The sequence below is a fragment of the Amblyomma maculatum genome, chromosome 1 (assembly GCF_055883805.1).
Source record: "Amblyomma maculatum isolate TAMU_Amacu chromosome 1, ASM5588380v1, whole genome shotgun sequence".
Taxonomy (NCBI): domain Eukaryota; kingdom Metazoa; phylum Arthropoda; class Arachnida; order Ixodida; family Ixodidae; genus Amblyomma; species Amblyomma maculatum.
Window position 1 is genome coordinate 369,978,772 of NC_139344.1, and position 23,158 is coordinate 370,001,929.

Genomic DNA, 23,158 nt, shown 5'->3' on the forward strand with positions numbered 1-23,158 from the left:
CATAGTAACTGCGCTGTAATGGAAGGGAGGAAGATGGGAGATAAAGTGGAAAGAGGAGCCATAGTGGAGGGCTACGGAGTAATTTCGGCCACCTGGGGGCCCTTAACGTGCACTCACATCCACAGCGTACGGACGCCTCTCCGTTTCGCCTCCATCGAAACGCAGCCGCCGGCAAAGAATAAAAAGCGGCAGCAGAGAGAGAATCGGTGTAAGATTGATAGCAGCGGAGACGTCCGGACAGAGAGAAGAACGGCTTGCCAAACGATGATGCCAGACTGTCGAGCGTAATAGACTGCGCATAACTGCCGATATGGAACCTATAGAAGGGTTGGTTCATAGGAAGGGAAAGGCGCAGTATCTGTCACACTTGCTCTGTGGACACCTGAACCGCGCCGTAAGGGAAGGGATGAGGGTGGGAGTGAAAGTGGATAGAGAGAAAGGGGGGCCGTAGTGGAGGGCTACGGAGTAATTTCGACCACCTGGGGATCTTTAACGTGCGCTGACATCGCACAGCACACGGACGCCACTTCGTTTCGCCTCCATCGAAACGCAGCCGCCGAGGCCGGGATTCGATCCCGGGAACTCCGGCACAGTAGTCGGGCGTCTTACCACTGCACCACCCCGGCGGGGCAGCGCATAACTGCCGATATGGAACCTATGGAAGGGTTCAGTCAACGGGAAACAAAAGGTGTGTGTGTGTGTGTGTGTGTGTGTGTGTGTGTGTGTGTGTGTGTGTGTGTGTGTGTGTGTGTGTGTGTGTGTGTGTGTGTGTGTGTGTGTGTGTGTGTGTGTGTGTGTGTGTGTGTGTGTGTGTGTGTGTGTGTGTGTGTGGACGGACGGACGGACGGACGGACGGATCACTCCATTCGTGTTGCGGAAAGTGCGACCGCTGCATGCTACTTCACAGATCATCAGGCAGTCTTCGTCTCTGTCAAGCAAAAAGAATAAAAGATGTGTATACCCAGTGTATCTCATTGCTAAACATACATGACCACAACAAGCTCAGTCAGGGAAACGTACCTCTCGTACGTATATCCTGGTGTAGCCGAGTTAAGCCACTGCCATTTTTTGCAATACTACAGTAGCAATACTGAAGCACTTAACAGTAAATCGCTAATGCGTTGCAGAGCGCACGTTTTCTTCGCTCACAAACCCGCCGTAAACTTGGAAGAATCCGCAGCCATATGCCGCTTGGACGCAGGGACTGCATCATCGTTCACTCCTCGACTTCATTGCATCAGCCAAACTTTTTCATTTATTTGACCACACCCTTCACCCGCCATAACATTCTTTTTATGCCATGAGGCAATAAACGTCGCAAAAAAAAAAAAAAAGACCTACGTCGCGTGCGTTTCTGTTGTGGCTGTAGGAAGAAGGAAAAGAAAATGCACGGGCCTGCTACTGGCTCTGTCCGCTACCTTCGCTGCCTCGATTGATTTATAGGAAGGGAAAGGCGCGGTAACTGTCTCACTTTCTGTGGACACCTCAACCGCGCCGTAAGGGAAGGGGGTGAAAGTGGAAAGAGAAAGCGGAGCTGTAGTGGAGGGCTACGGAGTAATTTCGACCATATGGGATCTTTCGGACGCCTCTTCGTTTCGCCTGATTGATTGATTTATAGGAAAGGAAAGGCGCGGTAACTGTCACACTTGTTCTCTGTGGACACCTAAACCGGTGCCGTAAGGGAAGGGAGGAAGGTGGGAGTGAAAGTGGAAAAAGAGACAAAGGAGCCGTAGTAGAGGGTTACGGAGTGGGGCCTCGTTTCGCCTCCTGCGGACAGAAGAGGGAAAGTAGAGAAGAAATAAGAGGGAGAGAAAGACGCGCGCCACAACAGCCGTCGTCCACCACCGAAACGGTAGTGGGTGCAATGTCGACCTACAACAGATAAAAAATATGATGGCAGGCTAGCCCCCCCCCCCCCCCCCCCCCCCCCCCCCCGCAAGCGGTAGTAACCTACCAGTCCCAGCCTCGTCGGGCCAGGAGCAGCCACCCTTCGCCCCCTCTATGGCAAGTTTTTTTGTTTCTGTGAGCGCCGCCGGCTGCCAATCTACACTAGTGGAGCGACGTTGGCGCCATCTAGGTCGTTCTCGCGGCGAATACAAGATGAAATAAAACTGACGAACAAGATCAAGGACTTCACCAAGAGAGTCAACAGTGGAACCGGTTGTTTGGTCTATCAAAGTATCGAGAGTCATCCCTGTGCGTGCCAAGCGGCGGCGAAGGAAGAGGCTGTCCCAACGACGCCGGAGGAGCTTTCTAAGTTCCGATCGAAACGAGGCGAGTGCCTCCGTAACCTCAGGACCGCAGGATGGCGGTTGGGACAAGTGAAGGATCGCATCGGAGACAATCTTGATATCCCCGCGTTCCTCCCGCTTCCCCCATGCCCTGTAGATCCGAGGCACTTTTAAGAGAATTTTATTTTGCATAATAATCTACAATACTCTAGTACATTTCTCTCGGACACTTATTGGTCTGACAAGCACTCAGTCATGTTCATACACTGAATATGTATCTCATACAGGTTCTTTGCGATAATGACACCTGTAGCCTCTATGGATTCGGACATCATGGAAGTCAAAAAAACACTTGCCTCCCTTCCTAAACGTACGGAAGTATGGGCGCGGTTACTCTGCTGTTCACAAGAAGGATAAATCTTGTAGGAAATCGTCGGAGGAATTATTCCTCCCCCAGTGTTGACAGTCCTTCATTTAAATTCGTGTAGAGCATTGTGCTTATCCTCTACAGCATCGGAAACGGCATTTTGCGGGCGTTCCGCAAAACAGCCAGGCCCCTCCTCTTCCAAAGTACATACATGCCTATGCACATAATAAGCTCTATGAAACTGTCTCTGTGGCGACACTGCCACTGAATTCTGACATGAAACATGCGCGCCACTAGGCGCCAGAACGTGCGTGCTACACAACAGTCGTGCAAAACATGAATCAAAGTTACTGTTGACCGCACTGCAGGCATGCGGCGGAGGGTGCTACGCCCCACGACGCAAGGCGGTCGGCTGTTGGTAGAGCCTGTCATTCTTTTAACCAAATGAAATCGCGGACATCAGCTGGGAGAGAAGCAGTAATCATCGGCCTTCGTTTTCTTCTATAAGCCTTCCTTCGCTGATCGTCGCCGAAACATTTAATTTCCACACATTCATATATGTCTTTGGGGATCATTTCCTTAAGATCACAATTTTGTAATGTGTTTTGCAGTAGGTTCAGCGATTTCACAATATGGATGTAAAACATTGGCGGGCACGCCACCATTCCAAACAAACGACGAGAGGTTCCCATCAGATACTCAATAAGTGCTTAATGCCACGTTATGCTACATCCGCAATGACGTCCCAAGTGGCTTTTAGGGCCAAAACGCGGCACATTATTTCGAAGTCTGGGATTCTGAAAGCGCCCACTTTTGTTCGTAAGCGGACAAGAGCCCTCGAAACACTATCAGTCTTCTCGTTCCAAAGGAACGACTCACAACCAGTAGCTAACCGCTGAAAAAAAAAGAAAGAAAAAAAAAAAACACTTTAACATGAGGACAGGCCACTTTGGCTACGTAAAAAAGCGATGCAGCAATACTGTTCTTGATTGGATATGCTCGTTCAGAAAAGGTAGGTAGAATGTATTGGCTACCTCAATCCGTTTCTCGGATTTGTGTTTTATTTCTTTCCAGGTGGTGCGAGCTACCTCATCAGGCGACATGAATGTGACACCCAATACTCACACCATATACCCAGACGACACCATCAGGAAATTCTTCCCTGAAGGCTCCGAAGCGCAGTGCTTTGCTTTTTGCTGGATTGACGCGTGCACCTGACAAGGATATATGTGTGAAAAAGACGCAGAAATGCTCTATAACTGTCAATGTTCCTTATGAACCGAGAAATGTCATCAGCATGTACTCTCGTCCTGATTTAGAGAGGGAAACCGCGTATAGATGTGCAGTTTTTTATCTGCTGCAATGAAGACTCTATGCCAAAGCACGAAGAGGATAGATGGGAGTGGACATCCATGCCGTATTTCCACGAGTGACAGCTATCGGATCAGTGGACTGGCCGTTGACTGCCAAGCAGACTTCTAAATCAGTGCATAGCACCCGAAGAACCTCTGTCAGACGCGCCGGAAAGCCAAAGCATTTAAGAACAGCAAATAGATATTCTACACGATCAAATGCTTTTACCTGATATAGGGGTACAAAAGCGCCTGAAATCTGTGTACGCGTAGCAAACGTAAAGAGATCACGAGTTAGAGCCAGAGAAGAAAATGGCTGAGGCTTAGCTTGGTTAAGCCTGGTCAGATGCGAAGCATATTGATTGCTAAACTCGGCTTTCCATGGTTACACTTGGCTAAACTTTTCTTTCCTTGGTTACACCTGCTTTTACACGGTTTAAACTTGGAATGCACAATGTTTTCCCATTGCATAAAACTAGGTAATAGCATGACTCGTTCATCTCTAATCTAACTGTGTTACCGACACGCACAACGAACATGTCGTCCCCCAGGCCAACGATACTTGATTGCCACTACGCGAATATGTACGCAAAGCAAAAGCTCTTAGAACACCGACGTGCACGGCGTGCAACCGCAGCCGACGGCGCGAGCTGGACCCCTGTCTCTCCTCTGTCGTGACGTCAGCGTATCACGTGGTGTGACGTCACCATACCACGTGGTCCGCGCGGCGTGCAACCACAGCCGACGGCGCGAGCCGGTCCCCCATCTCTCCTCTGTCGTGACGTCAGCGTATCACGTGGTGTGACATAGCATTCCACATTCTTTGCACGGCGTATAACCGTCAAGAAGGGCTGTGGTTTACCTCTAGCAATATGCTTCGCATAAAGGATTGTGTGATCTGGCACACAGCACGTTTGACCATTAAGAAATATTGTTATACGATGTGCTGGTATTGCAGTAAATAAAGGAAATTGGCCTCAATGCCTTCGGGTCAAATATGACTGTCAAGTGAAGACTGAGATTAGAACGGATCCCACCGTGCTCGCAAGGCAGGCACGAAGCAGATCAGGGAGCATAGGCATCTTTAATGGCCCTCAATGTGGTGCCATTGTGTATCCTTTTCTGTATCAAATTTTTAAGCAAACTTCATTCAGACAGCACTTTTATGGTAGCATACCGTTTTGCTTGATATTTAGCATGCATTTGCTATTCAAGTAAGAATCAGTTTGTGATAGGAAATTGAACAAATGATATATCTGCAGCCTTCGTCAAACATGAGACCAGGGAGTCTGCTGCTCAAGGCAGTTTTCTCATTTCACGGCTGGTTGGTTGATTGCACAACTTTTATTTCCATCGGAAATGGGCGTCCTTTTCCCCGCCCCCGCACACGTGCCGGGGAAGACGGGGAGTCGTGCGCCCGCGGATTAGAGGCTGGCAGGTAGCCCTTGGCTTGTTGCGGCCTTTTCCGCCAGATGAACGGTGCGGTGCTGGATCCAGAGTCCCATCATTCGCCCCCGCAACAGGAAACGCACGCGCGTGGTGCTTGCCCTCGACCTGGAAAAAGCATTCGACAATGTACACCATTCGGCCATTTTGGACGCTCTGTCATCCCTACATGTCGGCCATCGTATTCATCAATACATCTCAGCCTTTCTCCGCCAGCGCACAGCTGAAATCACATTTGGCTCCCTCTGCTCCCCTGTCTTTACCCTTGGTAACCGAGGCACGCCTCAGGGATCTGTGCTCTCTCCGCTTCTGTTTAATATTACTCTCATCCCAATGACAAAGGCTCTGTCAGCCATTCCCGGCCTGTCGCACTCTCTATATACTGACGACATAACCCTGTGGACCTCCACAGGTAATGTGGGAACCATTGAAGAGAGACTGCAGACTGGCGCAGATGTGGTGACCTCTCATGCTCAGAGGGTTGGTCTTGCATGCTCACCCACCAAATCTGAACTTTTGGTCCTTCACCCGCCCAGAGCGAGAATCGACAAAGCTCCCCCACCTAGAATCGAGGTCACTATTCGCGCCGTCCGAATCCCGGAGGTGTAGAGTTCGCATCCTGGGGACGATTCTTCAGAACAATGGCAAGAACACTGCCACGATCACCAAGCTCAGTGTTACCGTTCAACAAACAGTCCGCCTGATTAGACGAATCGCTAATAAACACAGTGGCATGCGGGAACACGACCTCCGTCGCCTGATCCAGGCTTTCGTTCTTAGTCGGGTAGTCTATTCATTACCATACCTCTTCCTCTCTCGAGTAGAGGAGAACAAGGTCAACTGCCTTATCCGCCAGGCGTACAAGACGGCCCTCAACCTTCCCCGCCACACGTCGAATGAACGTCTTCTTAAGATGGGCGTACACAATACCCTCGCCGAACTCATCGAGGCTCATCGGTCTGCCCAACTTGATCGGCTCTCCTCCACCTTAGCCGGCCGTCACATTCTTGACGCTATCGGTCTACGTCCCTCTGGATATTACGCCCACACCTTCTCCCTCCCACGCCACACACGAGAACTCCTTACCATTCACCCCCTACCCAAGAACATGCACCCCGAACATCACGTGGCTCGTCGTGCTGCTCGGGCTGCCGCCCTACACAAACACTATGGAACAGAGCCGGAGACCGTCTACGTCGATGCTGCCTCTTACACATCTTCTCCCGCCTTCGCCCTAGCTGTAGTGTCAAACTCCTCCACCCTTCTTACCGCAGGTACCGTCATCGCTTCCACTTCCGCGGAAGCGGAGGAGGCGGCAGTAGCCTTAGCAATCTCTACTACATCGGCGACCCTCATTTTTACTGACTCGAAGACAGCCATACGAAACTTTGCGAAAGGACGTGTTTCCGGCTTCTCAGCCAATCTCCCGTTCCTATTTGACCTATTCAGCTTCTCTGGGTTCCAGCCCATGCCGGCCACCCAGGTAACGAGGCGGCTCATTCTTTTGCTCGAGGTTTCGTCAGCCGAGCAGGAGCCGCCGACGCCTGGGGTGACGCTCGAGATCGTGTGGTCACGTACCACGAGATCACTGTGCACTACCGCGAACAACGTCTTGCCTATCCACCTCCACACAAGTCTCTCACTAAATTGCAGCAGGTGACGTGGCGCCAGCTACAATCCCGCACTTTCCTCTCCCCTGCCTACCTCGCCCTTGTTCACCCGGGACTGTTCACGCCAGAATGCACCCTCTGTGGTGCTCCAAAAGCGGATTTTGCTCACATTCTTTATTCTTGCCCTGAGCATCTTCCACCTGCCGAATGGCAACTCACAAACCTCGAGCGATGGGAGGCTGCGGTGCCCAGTTCTGAGCCGGTTGCCCAACGGCAGCTGGTGGACTGGGCTTTGGAAGTCGCCGGGAAACGTCACCTTCCGGCCACGACACGCACCCAAGAGCCATTCCATCCCTAGGATGTCACAGCTAAGGCTCATCTTAATAAAGTTTGTCACCACCACCACCACCTTCGCAGCAGGGTATCCCAGGCTACTTGTAATATTTTGTGCTATCTCTGAAGATTGTGGGCACTCCCAAATTATGTGGTCGAGGGTCCCTCTCGCCCCACAGTGTTTGCACAGAGCATTGTCCCTAAGGTCTGGTAGCGCGTGAAACGCCCATACCGGGTTCATGAACGTATGAGTTTGTAGCCGCCTCCACGCGACAGCTTCTCTATTATTTAGGCTAACATCTGGCGGCGGTACCAGTCTACGTCCCGATTTATAATGGTCGATGATTTCCCCATAATTTTGCAGACGCTCATCGTATGCCCAGTGTTCGGGGGCTCGACGGCTACCCGGAAGTAGAGAGCTCGGGCTAGCTCGTGAGCCGCCTCGTTACCAGGGACGGCAGCGTGAGCGAGTGTCTAAATTAACTGAATTTTCCTATTCAGCGTTATTTGGGTGAGGATTTTGGCCGCCTCCGGCGATATCCTCCCCTTTCTAAAATTTTGAATGGCAGTTTTGCTGTCGCTAATTATGAACATTGGCTTCCGTTTCTACGTAAGCTAGCGCTATCGCAACTTCCTCCGCACCTATGATGTAGTTATTCGGCACAGAGCAACCATGAACATCCTAGAACTGATCGTGAAAGTATGAAATCTCATTACCGCGGCGAAGTATTTTTAAACACCGCGAAACGTATGGAGGTGCGAATTGAGGGCGGCCCATAGAAACACATGCAAACGGAACTTACTGTAACATTTTTCTCGTTTGGCAGAGCACCAGAAGTGGTGGCCGATCGTTAAGCGTTGGCCAGCGCTTTGAAGAAGTGTGTGACTAAGTATGCTTCGCCATTATTGGGGCAAGCTACTATTAAACCTTGCCTAATAATCGATGTTGTGAATCCGGAAACTCCCAAAAGGCTCATGCAGCGAATCGCGCAGTTTTATTCACAGTCAGATGTGCTGCCGCATGGGGTAGATTAGCTTGATAATAATGTCGCTCAAGCGGTACGTCCTAGGCAGGATTGCATTTAAAAAGCAGTAGTGAAACACCATACCACAATATGAACCGAACGAGAATCGCGTTGCAGCAGACGACGGCGCAGCTGGCAATACCCTCCGCGGCCGCCTCCATCCATGTTCCGGAGCGTCTGCTAGCGGCGGCGCCGGTGTGGCATGGTCGTCTGCAACTGGACCCGGTCGGTATATCGTTCTGTGAACAGTCTCGCAAATCATCAGAATCGGGAAATCTTTCCGTTCCCCGTATTCCTATAGGCGCTAACCCTACTTTTCACCTCCAGTCGGCTGCTGCGCCGCGAGCGCCGCCCTTGTTTGTAAACACGATGTTGGTCACTGATAACGGCATCATTTATTTCAAGATACGACATACTACTCTACTGAGGACGTCACCACTAATTTCAAGGCACGACATACTACACCACTAATAACGTTACCAAGCTAAAGCATTACGGACAGATGGACGGACGGACACGATCGTGGCCGCAAGCATGAGTCATTAGTCTTTCGCTTTAAAATGTAGGAAGTGCGTGCGCGTCGCCTCCGCTTCCGGCGGTTCCGGCTTTTGTCATGGCGGAAATAGAGTCATAGAGTGGTGGCAAAGGCTGGGTCCAAAAGCGGTTTAGCAGTACCTCAGCATAGCCACAGGCCGGGGAACAGACACTCAAATTAAGAAATTATATTACTACAAATTAAAAAGTATGAAGCAGCATAAGAATAGATATTTTGATAACTTTGGATGTGGATGAGGTAAGATATTTTATTAAATCATTCTTAAATTTTTAGAAATCTTACAACGGTGGCTCTTATTGCGCCCCCCTTGTGAAGTTGGCAATCACGGAGGTAACCAAGGCAACGAAGCTGACGAACCCACGGAGCGGTTTCTTATCTCTGTCTGCTTTGGTGCGCCCGGGAAAGCGTAATACAACCTTAGCTCGCAAGTCTGAAAAATGCGAATATTTCGACGCCCCTGCTGGTCGCTGCTCTATCGCCATTTGGTAAGATTATTATCACCCTGGAGCCGAGTTTTCTTCGTTCCGTCTCCTTCGGCGTGCGGGTAGTGCAGTCTTTTTGCAGCATTGTATTACACTTTTCGGTCTTCGTTTGAAGCGCTTAGCGCTTTATCGCAAAATGAGTCCGCGATAAGTGATGAAGCGAGGCTCTGTGGCACATTGCGGCAGCGTGAACTCAGCCGTCGGTATGTTACTACACCGCTTCCCGCCTGACTTTCACCGGTGAGTGAGCTCTTGTCAGTGTCGTCTGCTTCTGGCTCCATAGCTTTTTTCGGGCTGCTGTCGCCTGTTTAATCGCAAAATAATTTCGTGCGTACTAGGCTTCATGTTTTCCAGAATATTTAGTAGCCTGCAGTACACACCTTGCATATCCTTAAGGTGTGCGTGAGTTAACAAGTAGGCCTGCTAAAACAAGTGCTGAAAGACCTAAAAAAATTGTGCCACCCTTTCTTCATGTACGGAGTACGTAGTACTCCAACGGCGGGGTTTTTCTTTCTTATGACCGTAAAGGTTATATAATCTTTCGTCTTGCAAAGCTGAAAATGCGTCTTGAAAAGCTGAAATTGCGTCTTGCAAAGCTGAAAGCATTTATTGGCATATTGCAGGCTCATGTAGTACGTGCAACGTTATACATATATACTTCAGGTGGATCGCAATTGCTTCAAATTCTGGTTGCTGATCAGAAGCATCTCTGGAGGTCGTACACAGACTCGATGTATGATCTAATGCTCCTGTGTTAAGCGCGTTTGTTGATGTTAAAGTTGTCTGGTCCATTGCCTCGAAAACTGCTGTATTCTTTCGGCCGAAGAATTTAAACGTGAAGAGTAATCCCAGTGCTTTATGTTCCACGTGTACATTGATGCACCTACTTTCATGTCATTTGTATTTCAATTGCAGCCGTCATGGCTTTGCTTTCTGTACATGTTTCTTATCTGGTGATGTTTTAATTATGGCACTTCAAGCCTTTTCCATGCCTCGGCAGCTGTGGTCACTGAGACGATTAGCCCGCTTAAACAGCGCTACTGTTTGTGCTGCCTGCGACATGCATTTTTTATTTTTGTGCTTTATTGCTGCACTTACTTGGTTGATGTAATAAGCCATGGATGTGTACAGTCGCGGACAGAATAAAATGGACTACGGCTTCGAAAGAAAAACGCGGATCAGCGCCATCTAGGGGAAAAGCTGCCTGGTTTCGAAACCTTGGATTGAGAATGCGCGCCCTATAGCAGCGTCTCTAAACTGCTCACTTCATTAATTCATTCAATAAACTTTATTTATGAGGATGACCTGAGGCCTAGAGGGAAAGGGGGTGGGTTAGGTGAGGTTGAGGACGTCAGACTCCGACATGAAATCCAGCAGGGCACTAAGCTTGTGCTTGGCGTTGGTATTGGGGGCTGTCCAGTCTTCGTAACTCTGAATGTGGTGAGCAGATGTGTAGCGTGCGCGGAGGTCAGCCGTGCCAGGACAGGTCCAGATCAAGTGCTGCAGGTCTACGGAGTCAGCAGGGCAGTTGAGGCAGCTGATCTTGGTTCGGCTCCATTGACTCAGGATGTCCGGTGTGTACGCTGCACCGGCTCGCGCCTTGTGAGTTAGAACTTGGGCAGGACGAGAGAGGCCGGAAGGGATCGGAGGAGTAATATCGGGGACAATATCCCGCAACAAACCCCTCCGTTCATGTTTAAGCCGCGTGATGACAGAGTCCGGTATGATGAAGGAGACGGGAGAACAGTAAGGGTGGTCCGAGTTGGACGGGCCCACATCAAGGCTATGCCGGCGGTCTTCCTCTAGCTGCGCGCCAGCAGCCTCGTGGGCCATTCTGTTCCCAGTTCCTTGTGCGTGATGTCCAGGTGTCCAATGAATTCGTACCGAGACTTGTGAGGTACCTCGCAGGTAGTGGCAGCGCTGTTTGATGCGGTGTTGTACTGAGGTCTTGTAAGAACGAGCTTGCAGGTTTTTATAGCCTCTTGACTGTCGGTGTAGACGTGGATGAAACGATCTGTTCCTTTGGTGCAGTTTTTAAGGGCCTCGTCGATGGCCGTCAACTCGAGTTCAGTTGCAGACCAGTACCTGAGACCACTGTGGCTAGTAGCGTGCAGCTGTGAACCCTCCCGGTAGTAAACGGTGGTGGCAAACGTGATGTCGGTGTCATCGTCATGATATAGGGCAGCGTCGGTACAAATGCGGAGACCGATGTGCTGGTCTTGTGTATCAATTATGTGGCGTTGTCGGTGATCTCTTCCTGGCCCTTTGGTATTGCTGAAGGGGTTTTGGATCCGTTACCAATGTTTCTGTCCATGGTGCTCACTTCTGCTTGGTGCGCTCTAATCGTAGCAAGAGGCACCAGATGACGCCGCTGCACGAGCCTCGGATGATGCGCTGTCTGAATGGCTTGCCGTGCGCAATGTTTGCTCGCCGCATCCACAGCTATTGCGGCCGCTGACTAATGCTGCGTCTGCCGCCGCCGGCCGCAGGCATTTTTTCTACCGCGAAGACAATCCCGCATAGATGGCGACAGCATGATGTGGAGTGTCTCTCGCTAGATGCGGAATTCTCGGTTAGGGTCATGCCAGCAAAATGACATCGCGCGATCCACAGTTGATACTCATCGTATTCTGTTTTACGCTCCAGGGCTTTTAAGATTTAATAGAAGACATTTTTTCTTGGGCTATTTTCTCAAACAATTGCTCCCGTAATCAACACGGAGCAATTTTTTTTTCCTAGGGTGCACTGCTCGGCGTGAAAACCATACTTCCGGCTGCAGTCCCTGCCGGCTAGAAATTCACTTCCCGAAGACTGACTGTTTTAACGTCGCCTTGAAGGTTTTATGTGGGTTGTAAGTGCTCCGTACAACTATAGTCCAAGCGAGAGCTCGCTGATCCTTCTCTTATACGTTATTCTTCGCCGGCTTGTGCGCCAACAAGCGACTGTCAATGCAGGACACGCGTAATGTGGAAAGCGTCTAATCATGTCTGTCCAAAGTGCGGCCTAGAACGACGGTCGTCAAAAATAGAAGCGAAAGCCAAATGAGCATTCTATATTGTTGCTGTCCTGCTTGTTGTTTTAAAGGAAACGAAAATTTTATCTGTTCCGCCTCTGTAGCCGTCTGTTCCTCGCTGTGCACCGCGCAAACCACCGGTCATGACGAAGCAGCCGGATTCAAGCAACAGGCCCTTCCCTGTGGGGCTGCTAGCTTTGTTCTTTACAGCTCACTGTGCTCACTGTCTATTGCACCCCGTTTATCTGTACATCAAGATTGTTTTTGCCGACAATACGAAGGCTTCAATCCTCAGCGCGAGAGGAGAGCGCGGAAAACGATATATGGGCGCATCAGCAGCGGCGACTTCGGCAGCGTCATCTCGTGCTAGTTGCTTTTAAATGGTGAACTACAACGTGAAAGTGAGCAATGTGGACAGGCTGCGAAATAAAGGCGCGCATGGTCACGCGAACGTCTCGACTCCAGTCAGCGTTTCCCCTAGATGGCGCTGACCCGCGCTTTTCTTTGCCGCCAGTTGACAGTTGACAGCCGTGTGGTGCGGACGCGTGTTCCATCGCTCCTCCGATTGCACGTGGCTACAGGAAACGAACGGACTGGCGACAGCGGGAGCTTCCGAAAGCGTCAAATAGATGAGTTCTTTCTTTTGTTAACTTCATTTCGTTTTCAGCTAGTTAGGTTAGGTGCAGCCTAAAGAATAGATTTTAGCTCTTTGTCCTAGCGGCCTGGTTTTTCGTACCGGCAGCTAGGTTTTCTCGGCGTTCATTCTTTAACTATTTTTTAAAGATAAATCTTCTTTTTTCGAGGCTATTGGCATTCGCAGAATTTATTTTAAAGCGTGTTTGCTAGTCGTTTTTGTGTCTTCCGTTTGCAGTTTGTATATTCTGAGAATTCGTAGTAGAAATAGTTCAGTTGATACATGCTTAAGCTGTGCAATCAAAATGAGGTAAAGTGTACAGTGTGAGGCGCAGGTTAATCTCAAAGAAACGCGTTTTTACTCTGTAGATGAAGCGGAATGTAGTGACTTTTTGAGTCGGTGTTGCGTGCTTAGTGCGCGCCTAGATAGATTTGAACGAGAAAAGGGCATTTTAATGCCTCGTGTGGATGATTTAGAAAATGGAGTAGGTTTTTTAAGAGCAGAAAATCAAAAACTGCTAGGACAGCTTCCTCAAATGAAAAAAAAAAAAAATTGCCGACTTTATCCTCGGAACCAACGAGGACGGACATTCCAGTGCGGGCCACGTGGCTGGTACCAGCACTGGCATGGAAGGCGTAAGCAAAGTAGGCCAGGCGGATTTTGTCCTTGGAAATAACGAGGACGAACATTCCAGTGCGGGCCGTACGTGGCTGGGGCCAGCACTGGCATGAAAGGCATAAGCAAAGTAGGTCAGGCGGATCCAAGCCGACAGAGTTAGTTAGAAGCAGCTACTAAGAAGTCGGGAAAAAAAGGAAGAAGTAAGGAAGAATGAACATCCCAGAGAGAACGACACAGATAGCCGAAAGCAGGAGTCAACAGTTGGGGGAGGGAGAGAGAATGCCCAGGTGCTTATCGCCGGAGATTCTAACATGTCTTGGATCGTGTAAAGGGTGATAAGCGAGTGTTAGTTGGAGCCTTCCCAGGGATGACAATGGGGGCAGTGCTTAAAGAGAGTAAAAATAAGCTGTTGAAAAATTCCGCACAGCGCAGTATGGTGATAGTTGCCGCGGGGCTAAACGATGTCCTAAATGGTGACGCTGCAGGAGGTCCGGAGGTCCTAAGATCGAACGGAAAGCTGGAAAAGGACGTGGTGGCAATTATACAGGACATAAGAAAGTTAAGCCTGGAGAAGCGGTTAGAAGTGGTTGAGGTAAACAGGGAGGTGCATAAAGGCTTTTCAGCGAGATGGCATTCATTTTAACAGAAGGGTGGGAGCAGAGATCGGCTGGCGCCTGGCAGGCAGGGCTGTAGCTTTTTTTTTTTTTTTTTAGGGGGTCCGCGAGGGCTCCGTGCACAGAGGTAGTTAGATGTGAAGCAGAGGCTAAGCCCCAAAAAAATGGCAAGGAGGAGGTCGAGGAAGAAAGGCACAAAAAAGAAATTTAACATTAGGATAAGCTACATAAACATGCAAGGAGGTAGATAAAGAGCGAAATGGCTAGAGATAGAACAGCAGTTGAAGGATGACAAAATAGGTGTGTACGCTCTATGCAAGACTAATCTCAGGGATCTAGAAGGCTACCTCTGGGAAGGGTGCAACAGAACGAGAACGGAAAAAAAGGGTGGAGGGGTAGGTATGTTGATACACCAGGGAACAAATTAGCAAAGAATAAAACCATCCTGTAAATATCATATCTGGGTATCAGGAACAATTGCCGGCATAAGGACATGGCTAAAGGTAGTTTATTTAGGAACAGGACACCAATGCAGGCAAGAAAACAAGGATCTTGTTGAATGTCTCAGTGACGATATATACCAGTTTGGAGACGGGGCCGATATTATTCTGCTGGGGGACATGAACGGCCACATCGACGATCTGGATGGATACACGTATTGTAACGGGAAGCTAATGCTATAGATTTCTGTGAGCGACACGACCTAGTTACAGTAAATAGAGAAACAAAATGCGAAGGCCAAATCACGTGAGAATTCCGCAACAGGCAGACGACCATTGACTGCTGTCTAATGTCGCAGGGAATTTATAGAAGGTCACAAAAATGGAAATGGACGAAGAAGGGGAGTGTAGTCTGGGAAGTGATCATAAACGTCTTAGTCTGCAGATAGGGCCCTTGATGAAGAGATAAATGGAACTTAGACAAAAAGTAAACGCAAAATTAAACGACGATCAAATAGCGCAGATAGCAGCAGACAGAAGAAGCAATAGAGAAAAGCCTCATGGAAGACTGGGATTATGAACAGGTATAACTACTCATAAGGAGAAAAATTAAGGAGGTTAAAGTAGCAAACCGCTGGAATGGAAAGAAGAAGCCACGGAGCTGGTGGAATAAGGAAATCAGACAAGCCATTGAACAACCACGGGCTGCTTCAAGGGAACACCGAGCGGCAAAGAAAGCACAGGTATCTCAGGAAGAAATCGACCAAAAATGGGAATCATATCGACAAAAGAAACTTGACGTATAGGCCCTAGTCCAAAGTAAAATAAAGCAGTCCACCGATCGCTGGATGGCTGACTTACACGATGCATCTAGAGGCGGACCAAGAAAAATCTTGAACCATATAAGCTGGCTAGGTAAAAAGAATCAAAGAAAGCAAGACCGGATTCAAGATAATGAGGGAAATTGTTTAAATGAAGACAACGCAGTGAACTACATTACATCAGTTATAGCCGAGTCATTTAAGAGCGAGGATAGGGTAATCTCCGCAAATCACTAAGCAACACAAGATAGCAGAATATAAAGCAGCTTAGAACTGACCAATCTAAACTAGAAAAAGGCAAAAAAAAAAATATTCCTAGAACCACATCTACAGGAATAGATGGAATTTCGATCAAGCTGATTAATGAACTTGGTCCAAGAAGTAAGGAAACGTTGTTAAAAGCTTTGGAAACAGTCATAACGAATAAGCAAATTCCGGACAGCTGGCGGCACAGTAAATTGAATTTGATTTATAAAGGGAAAGGAGAAAGGATGCACATAAAATCCTACAGGCCGATTACCATAACATCTGTTATTTAAGGTTGGCCGTGCAGGCGGTGAAATGAAAGGTGCAAGCATGGGTAGAAAGTGACAAGATACTCGAACTTCAGAACGGCTTTAGAAATGGTAGGTGCTTAGATGATAGCCTGTTCGTGCTTACTCAATACTCAATGCATCAAAATATCTAGAGTGGAAAATAGACCTTTGTATTTGGCCTTCCTGGACATAAACGGGGCGTACGACAACGTAAACAGGGAACTCCTGTGGAACAAAATAAAAGAAGGAGGTATCGGTTATGAGATAATAGAGTTCCTACAAGAAATATACCGGGATAACAAAGTAGAAATTACATGGGAAGGGATAAGAAGTACGGAAGCTGTCGAGGTATGAAAAGGATTAAAACAAGGTTGTCCTCTATCACCGCTGCTGTTCATGATTTATATGATAAACCTGGAACGGAGTATACAAGAAAGTAACTTAGGTTTTAACCTGTCATATAGATTAGGTGTAAAGGCGGCAGAGCAGCGTCTCCCCGGTTTGATGTTTGCAGACGATATTGTGCTGCTAGCTGAGAGTCTGGAAGAATTGCAAACTCTATAGTTAAGTATTGCGGAGACGAAAGGGACGCTGTAGGCTTCAGTTTTAGCGCAGTTAAGTCTGGTCTGATAATTTTCAACGGCTCAACTGATCAGGGTCTTAAAATACAAGGCCATGAAATACCCAGAGTATTAGAATATAAATATGTTGGGGTATGGGTAAACGAAGGATTGGCATACATTGGAAAGCATGAGCAATCATTTAATGCCAAAGGGCGAAGAAATGCCGGGATAATGAAACATAGGGAATTGTGGGGATACAACAGGCATGATGTTTTGAGGTGTATTTGGAAAGGAATTATGGTACCCAGACTTACTTTCGAAAATGCGGTTTTTGCCTAAAATCAGAGGTACAGGCGACATTAGAAAAAAATCAGAGAGCCGTCGCACGATTAGCACTATAGGTGCCCACGGCAAAACTACAAATGAGGCGGTACAGGGAGATTTGGGCTGGGAATCTTTCGATGTACGGGAAGCTCAGAGTAAAATGTTATGAGGAACGCCTGAGGAAATTGGACAGTAACAGATGGACAGCTAAAGTATTTAAATACCTATACCTAAAAAGCGTTGACTCACAATTGAAGAAAAAATCTAGGAAACTAACCAGTAAGTATGCTGGTCACATGGACGGAGAAATAAAGAGCGTTAAGCAACAGGTGAAAAACACAGAAGGTAAAAATTGGATAAATTCGATGGAAAAGAAACAGAGTGTGGAATTATATCGAAAGTGGAAAAGACAGATCAGGAAGGAAGCTTTCTTTGATAACTCAAGAGGCAGTGCCCTACTTTTTGAAGCTAGATCAGGGTGCCTTAGAACAAGCAGCTACAAAAAGAAATTTAACAATGAATATGACGCATGTGCTATATGTGGTAACTCCAGTGAAACAATTGACCATATTATACTCGAATGTAATGGTATTCATCCGGAAGTCGATGCAGGCGCAGTCACTGTTCCTGAAGCTCTGGGGTTTAGAGATACCAGTGGCCGGGTGAATAAACCGGCGGTGGAAGGTAGCAAAAAACAATTGGAAGATTGGTGTCTTAAAAACAGAAAAGTTACACAATGTTAGTGATGTAGAAACAAAAAAATAATAGAATGATGGCATAGATAGCCAATCTAAAACAATAAAGATATAGAAAGAAAAATAAGCATGATAGCTGCTGCTATCACCCCGTTTCAAATGGGACGCTCCTATATTCCATCCATCCATCTTCCGAAGGCGTGGTCCATTCTTTTCTGTCGGCGACTGTACACTTGGTACACTCTGTTGTGAACTGGGCTCGGAAATGGGCACGACTAGAGTTACTTGACAATGTTCAGAGTTGTTGTTGTGGCTGTAGGGAGAAGGAAAAGAAAATGTACGGGCCTGATACTGACTCTTTAGTTCAGCCACCTCCGCTGCCTCGTGCAGACAGAAGAGAAAATAGAGAAAGAAAGAAAAAGAAGAGGAAGAGAAAGATGCACGCCGCAACAGCCGTCGTCCGCCAACATAGCGGCGGCGGATGCAATGACGGCCTACAACAGATAAAAATTCGGTGGCAGGCGATTCCCCGCCACAAGGTAGTCCCAGCTCCATCATAATCGGGAGCAGCCACTCTCCGTGCCCTACCTCCCTTGCTGCCTTTCTATGCCGCCACCTTTGCCAACTACTTTTTTTCTGCTGGAGAAACTGCTCATAAACATAGGCGTAAAGACCAGAAACTGGATTTCTTTCAGATGGCTGAAATTGGCGCGCGCTGAAAAGCAACGACTTTCAAAAGATGTAGGCTTCTCAATGCCACGTGGCAATTTTATAAAAAGGCTTGTTTAAAATTCGCGCCATTGAAAACGTGTGCGTGATGTCATTCAAGTCATGGCCCCCGCCCCCTCAGTTTTCATTAGACGCTGAGCCCCATGAGCCGCCATGTTTTGAGCGTATGGGCGGGATGCTACAGGAGGGTGATGCTACAGCCTACATTCACACCAAATCGGTCTAGGAGCGGGGCCTCCGTTTTTCACGTGACCACTGACGTCATGGCGTCGGCAAGAAAACAAAATAAAAAAGCGCGCTCCGTGCGCTCTTTTCGGCCGTTGATCCGCGCGCGCTCTTCTCGATCTTCTCTATCCGTTCCACTGTCTCCACGCGACCATGAGTGGTACTCCTGAACGTCAGGAGCTCATTCTGCGACGCTATCTTAGCGACATATACATGAGGAAGGAGGCTACTGGCATGGATATCTGAAATGCGAAGAAGATTTAAAGAAGTTGAAGAGATCTCTAGCGGCTGGCAACGTAAAGTACGTTGTGCGGACTTCACGAGAGTTTGATTCCTCGCCCAAAGGTAAGTTCCTTTCACAGTAACGGGCTTCTATCCAGGGATATATGTGTACGCATGCAAGCATCACTCTATTTTTCTTGTGCAATTTAGCTGCAGCACGACAGCAGAAGGCTAGAATTAAGTGGAGCTGTGTAATGCTGTAATGTGAACTTTATACAGTACATATAAGAGCAATAATTTCGCTTTTCGTGTGTAGCAAGGATTGAGCAAAATTTATTTGCGTGTGTGCGCGAGACAGAGAGAGAGAGAGAGAGTGTGTGTGTGTGTGTGTGTGTGTGTGTGTGTGTGTGTGCGTCCATGCGTGCGTGCGTGCGTGCGTGCGCGCGTCGGGAGTCGTTTATACGAACCTGATAAATGTGTGCCTCTTTTCAGCACGATACATGTTCTCCATGTTTCATCATGGCCGAAAAATTCTTATGGACGTGCCTTTACGGGTAGAGAAAGAAGTTGTAAAAGTCTGCATCCTCGGCGAAGAATACTGGAAGAGTGACAAAGCGGTATGTGCAAGATTTTCAAATTGGTGACTGTTATACCTAGGTGATTTTTTCTTTTCTTAATTCAACTAGCATTAGAAATTTAGCCTTTCATCTGTGTGCCTGTAACTGCCTGTAAATGTGCATATATATATATATATATATATATATATATATATATATATATATATATATATATATATATATATATCTTGATGTACAAAGTGCGCGGGGAGAAAGGATAAAAAATGGTTGGCAAGAGCTTAATGATGGTAATTGCATTTATTATTACAATATATATGTAGTAAAAGCGGTATTATGCATATATTCAGCGGCGGCAGAAGTTTGCAGGACACGAGAAAATTGTTTTTCTCTAAGTGCCGCATATATGTCACAGGCAGATACTGCGCCTATTTCCTTTCCTGTGAGCCAGTTATTATTATTATTATTATTATTATTATTATTATTATTATTATTATTATTATTATTATTATTATTATTATTATTATTATTATTATTATTATTATTATTCATTCGCATCACTCGCGGCTTAAGGCATTAAATATAATCGAATGCCATCTGTTGCCACACTGAAAACGAAATACACATACTCGCCACTTCCCACGTTAGCGGGGACAGGGAAACAGACTGTCGCCTTACACAAACAAAACTTGAAAGGCCACACTGACGGGAAAATGCACATTAAGTAAACGTTTTATTCGTGGATATCGGTCAGTTATACACACTGTAAAGCGCTACTGTAAACATTGAGCGCAGAAAGTATATGCAAAACACTCTTGGCTATTCGTCGCGAGCACAATATATCCGTGGGGAACACATGCACAAAGTATAATAATATATCACTCTTCAAGATGTACCTAATGGCAATCATCTTGCTGAACGTGGAGCACTATCAATTTCGGCGGCGTATATCAATCATATTTCTTTTCCTTCTTCCCCTTTCACCGCGGGAGTCACACAGAGGGAGAATAAAATCGTATGGATATAAAGACACTATCATAAATTGTTAAGGCTAAAGCAGTCACTTGACACAGTTCGCTGCGTATCTTCTTTTCTTTTTTACCCACCGCTGTGGCGCCATAATGAAAGCTCCAGAAGACTCGCTGCGTGCAATTCGTGATGCTTCCAATGAGTTTATGCTAACACAAACTGACATGAAAAAATACCTTTCGTGAAAGTAGCCGCAATGCAATAAATGACCACGACGGGCGCTGAACCAAAGAGGACTGGTCAACCACATGTCTTTCTATGGCGTGTGTTCATAAAAAGACAACTTCATGGGCTCATGGTGCCAGTATACATATATGCGTCATCATCGGCTTGATGCCACATGCCGAGTAGGAAACAGGGGACACAAAGAATAGATGGAGAAAACAAAAATGGAAATCAGTGCCGTTATTTCTGCCAATGTACTGCTACTTTAGTTGCAGTACTCCCCTCTCAAAGCCCTCATGACGAGGTTGACGACCGGGCAAGTTGGCAAGGGTTCATATTTAACCAGCCAAAGGACGAGACACAGGAAAGAGGAGGAGGACAGGACAAGGCTGGACAAGGCATCGGTTAGCCTTCATTGTAAGGAATTTGCTCTATTAGAAAAGTCGTTAGTTAGGCCTTGACTTTGAATTGGCTTTGAATTTTCTTTTTCATCTTCTTCTCAATTTCCTGCCATTCCACCGGTTGGGTTGTGCGCGTGCTTTTCGGAAGGAGTCTTCGTTTTCTTCCGTTCAATAAACATTCAGTTGCTAGTCCAGCCTTGTTCTGTCCTCTTCCTTCCTGTGTCTCGTCCTTTGGCTGGTTAAATAAAAACCCTCATGACGAACCGTGCCAGCGTCACGATATCGAATGGCGCTCAATGCGCGTTGCAAACCCTGCCGAGCGGTGTTGTGACGAGGGGGAGGGGGAGTACTACTCACACTGCCGCTCTAGCTAGGCCTGCCATGATCGTCGCTACGCTTTCCTGCGCGCCAATATCCTTCAGCTGAACCAGCGGCTTTCGAGAAACCTTATCCGGAGACATGGCAGCGCATCGAGTATCGCACTTTGCCAGTATAAGCGACGCGCCTGAATGACTCTTTCCTTAGTGCTCTAGTAGCAAAGCATAATTATTCTAACTCTTTGTCTTTCACTCCTCAACACTGAGCTACTTTATTGTTCATTTTGCTGATAAAAAAAAAATTAAAAGGTTAGGAGTAGAGGGAGGGGGAGAAAGAAGCAGAAAAATAACAGCACATGGAAAACAAAATAATTACCTGCCAAATATGTAGCTCTGGTATGCGATTGGTCAGCTCTGGTTTTTGCTGACCAATAGGGACACCTGACAGAATGATAGCTGATGCGACGACCACAGCGCCAGCCTCTCTCTTAAAGGCGTGTAAATCTGAGCCCCGGTAAGTTCCTTTATTCGGAGTCCTTCCTATGGACACAGCAACCAAAAAACGTTTTTAGATAACAGCGCACAAATTTCCTTCGAACCATGGAAGTCGGATGACTGTATGTCGCCGCTCCAGATATACAAAATAAATTGACTGGCGCTGCTTGAAACATGGGATATGGTGAAGGTTGAAAGTTTGCGCCACCATCTGCCAGCTTTCAGATACAGGCCGCAGTTCGCGCGCACATTTCAGTTTTCTGCCCTCATAATTCCAGGTACGAAGAACTTTGGCTAGATTATTGACACCGAGTACACGCGATAGTATGGTGTAAGCCTCTTTAGGTAAATACAGCCGTGTCCCTTGAATCCATGCTTGCGCCTCGCTGATTTGCGGCTAAGTTTAATTTGAAGAAGCGCACGCGATCAATTGGGTGATCGACTCTATCAGGCGTTTGCCGGCGTCCGTCTCGAGGAATTTACGTATTGCCTGCAAAAAAGAAAGAGCACGCGATATGGAAAAAGGTCAATGAAGTTGGCCAAAATCAGTGAGACCTCTGTGCACACACGCACAGCAAAGACAATATGCTCACAAAAAAACCACGATCAGTTATGAGAGCTTGAGAGGTGACGTTAGCTTACGAGGAGCTAGATTAGCTCCGTTGAACTATTCAACCAATCAATGCCTTATTGTCTATGGGCGATGTACCACGACTTATACTTTTTTTTATCCAGAAGTTACGTAATACAATTATATCTGGTTGCACCAGCTAACTGAAATAACTAAAATATAACATATTATAGGTAGGTAAGTGAAACCAGTTGCATATTGCTGCCAGCCACCTTGGGCATCACAAAAAATAATCAACTAGTTAAAATTCACACACACACACACACACACACACACACACACACACACACACACACACACACACACACACACACACACACACACACACACACACACACACACACACACACACACACACACACACACACACACACACACACACACACGAACACTTTTTTTTTTGTACGCAAACTTGCCATAAGGCATATTATATAAACTCATGTAAATGGTTTTCCGTGAGGAACCGGAGCAGGCTCCCGCTCTTAGCGTTGTCGGTGAGCCATTTAGAAAAGTCATCTTCCCTTGTTGTGGTTAGACCCACTTCGCGCAGAATCTTTGTCCTTGATTCCCTTGTCCCTGCACAAGTCCATAGCAGGTGGCGAACATCCACTTCTGAAGCTGGTGTGGAACACTTTGGGCATGTGGTTGGTCCGATTTCAGCTTGCGATTCCCATCGGCATTTTACCGACGCGGTAAGGGCACTTGATAG

General features: G+C 47.3%; 1 protein-coding gene across 1 annotated transcript in view; it reads left to right on the plus strand.

Moving 5' to 3' along the window:
* The first annotated feature begins 9,283 nt into the window (after positions 1 to 9,283).
* LOC146208172 (uncharacterized) overlaps positions 9,284 to 23,158 on the plus strand; it is a 96,007-nt gene continuing 82,132 nt past the window's right edge. The window contains exon 1 of the mRNA XM_084591783.1: positions 9,284 to 9,405. The gene's annotated coding sequence lies outside the window, so the exon portion shown is untranslated. The remainder of the gene's footprint in view (positions 9,406 to 23,158) is intronic.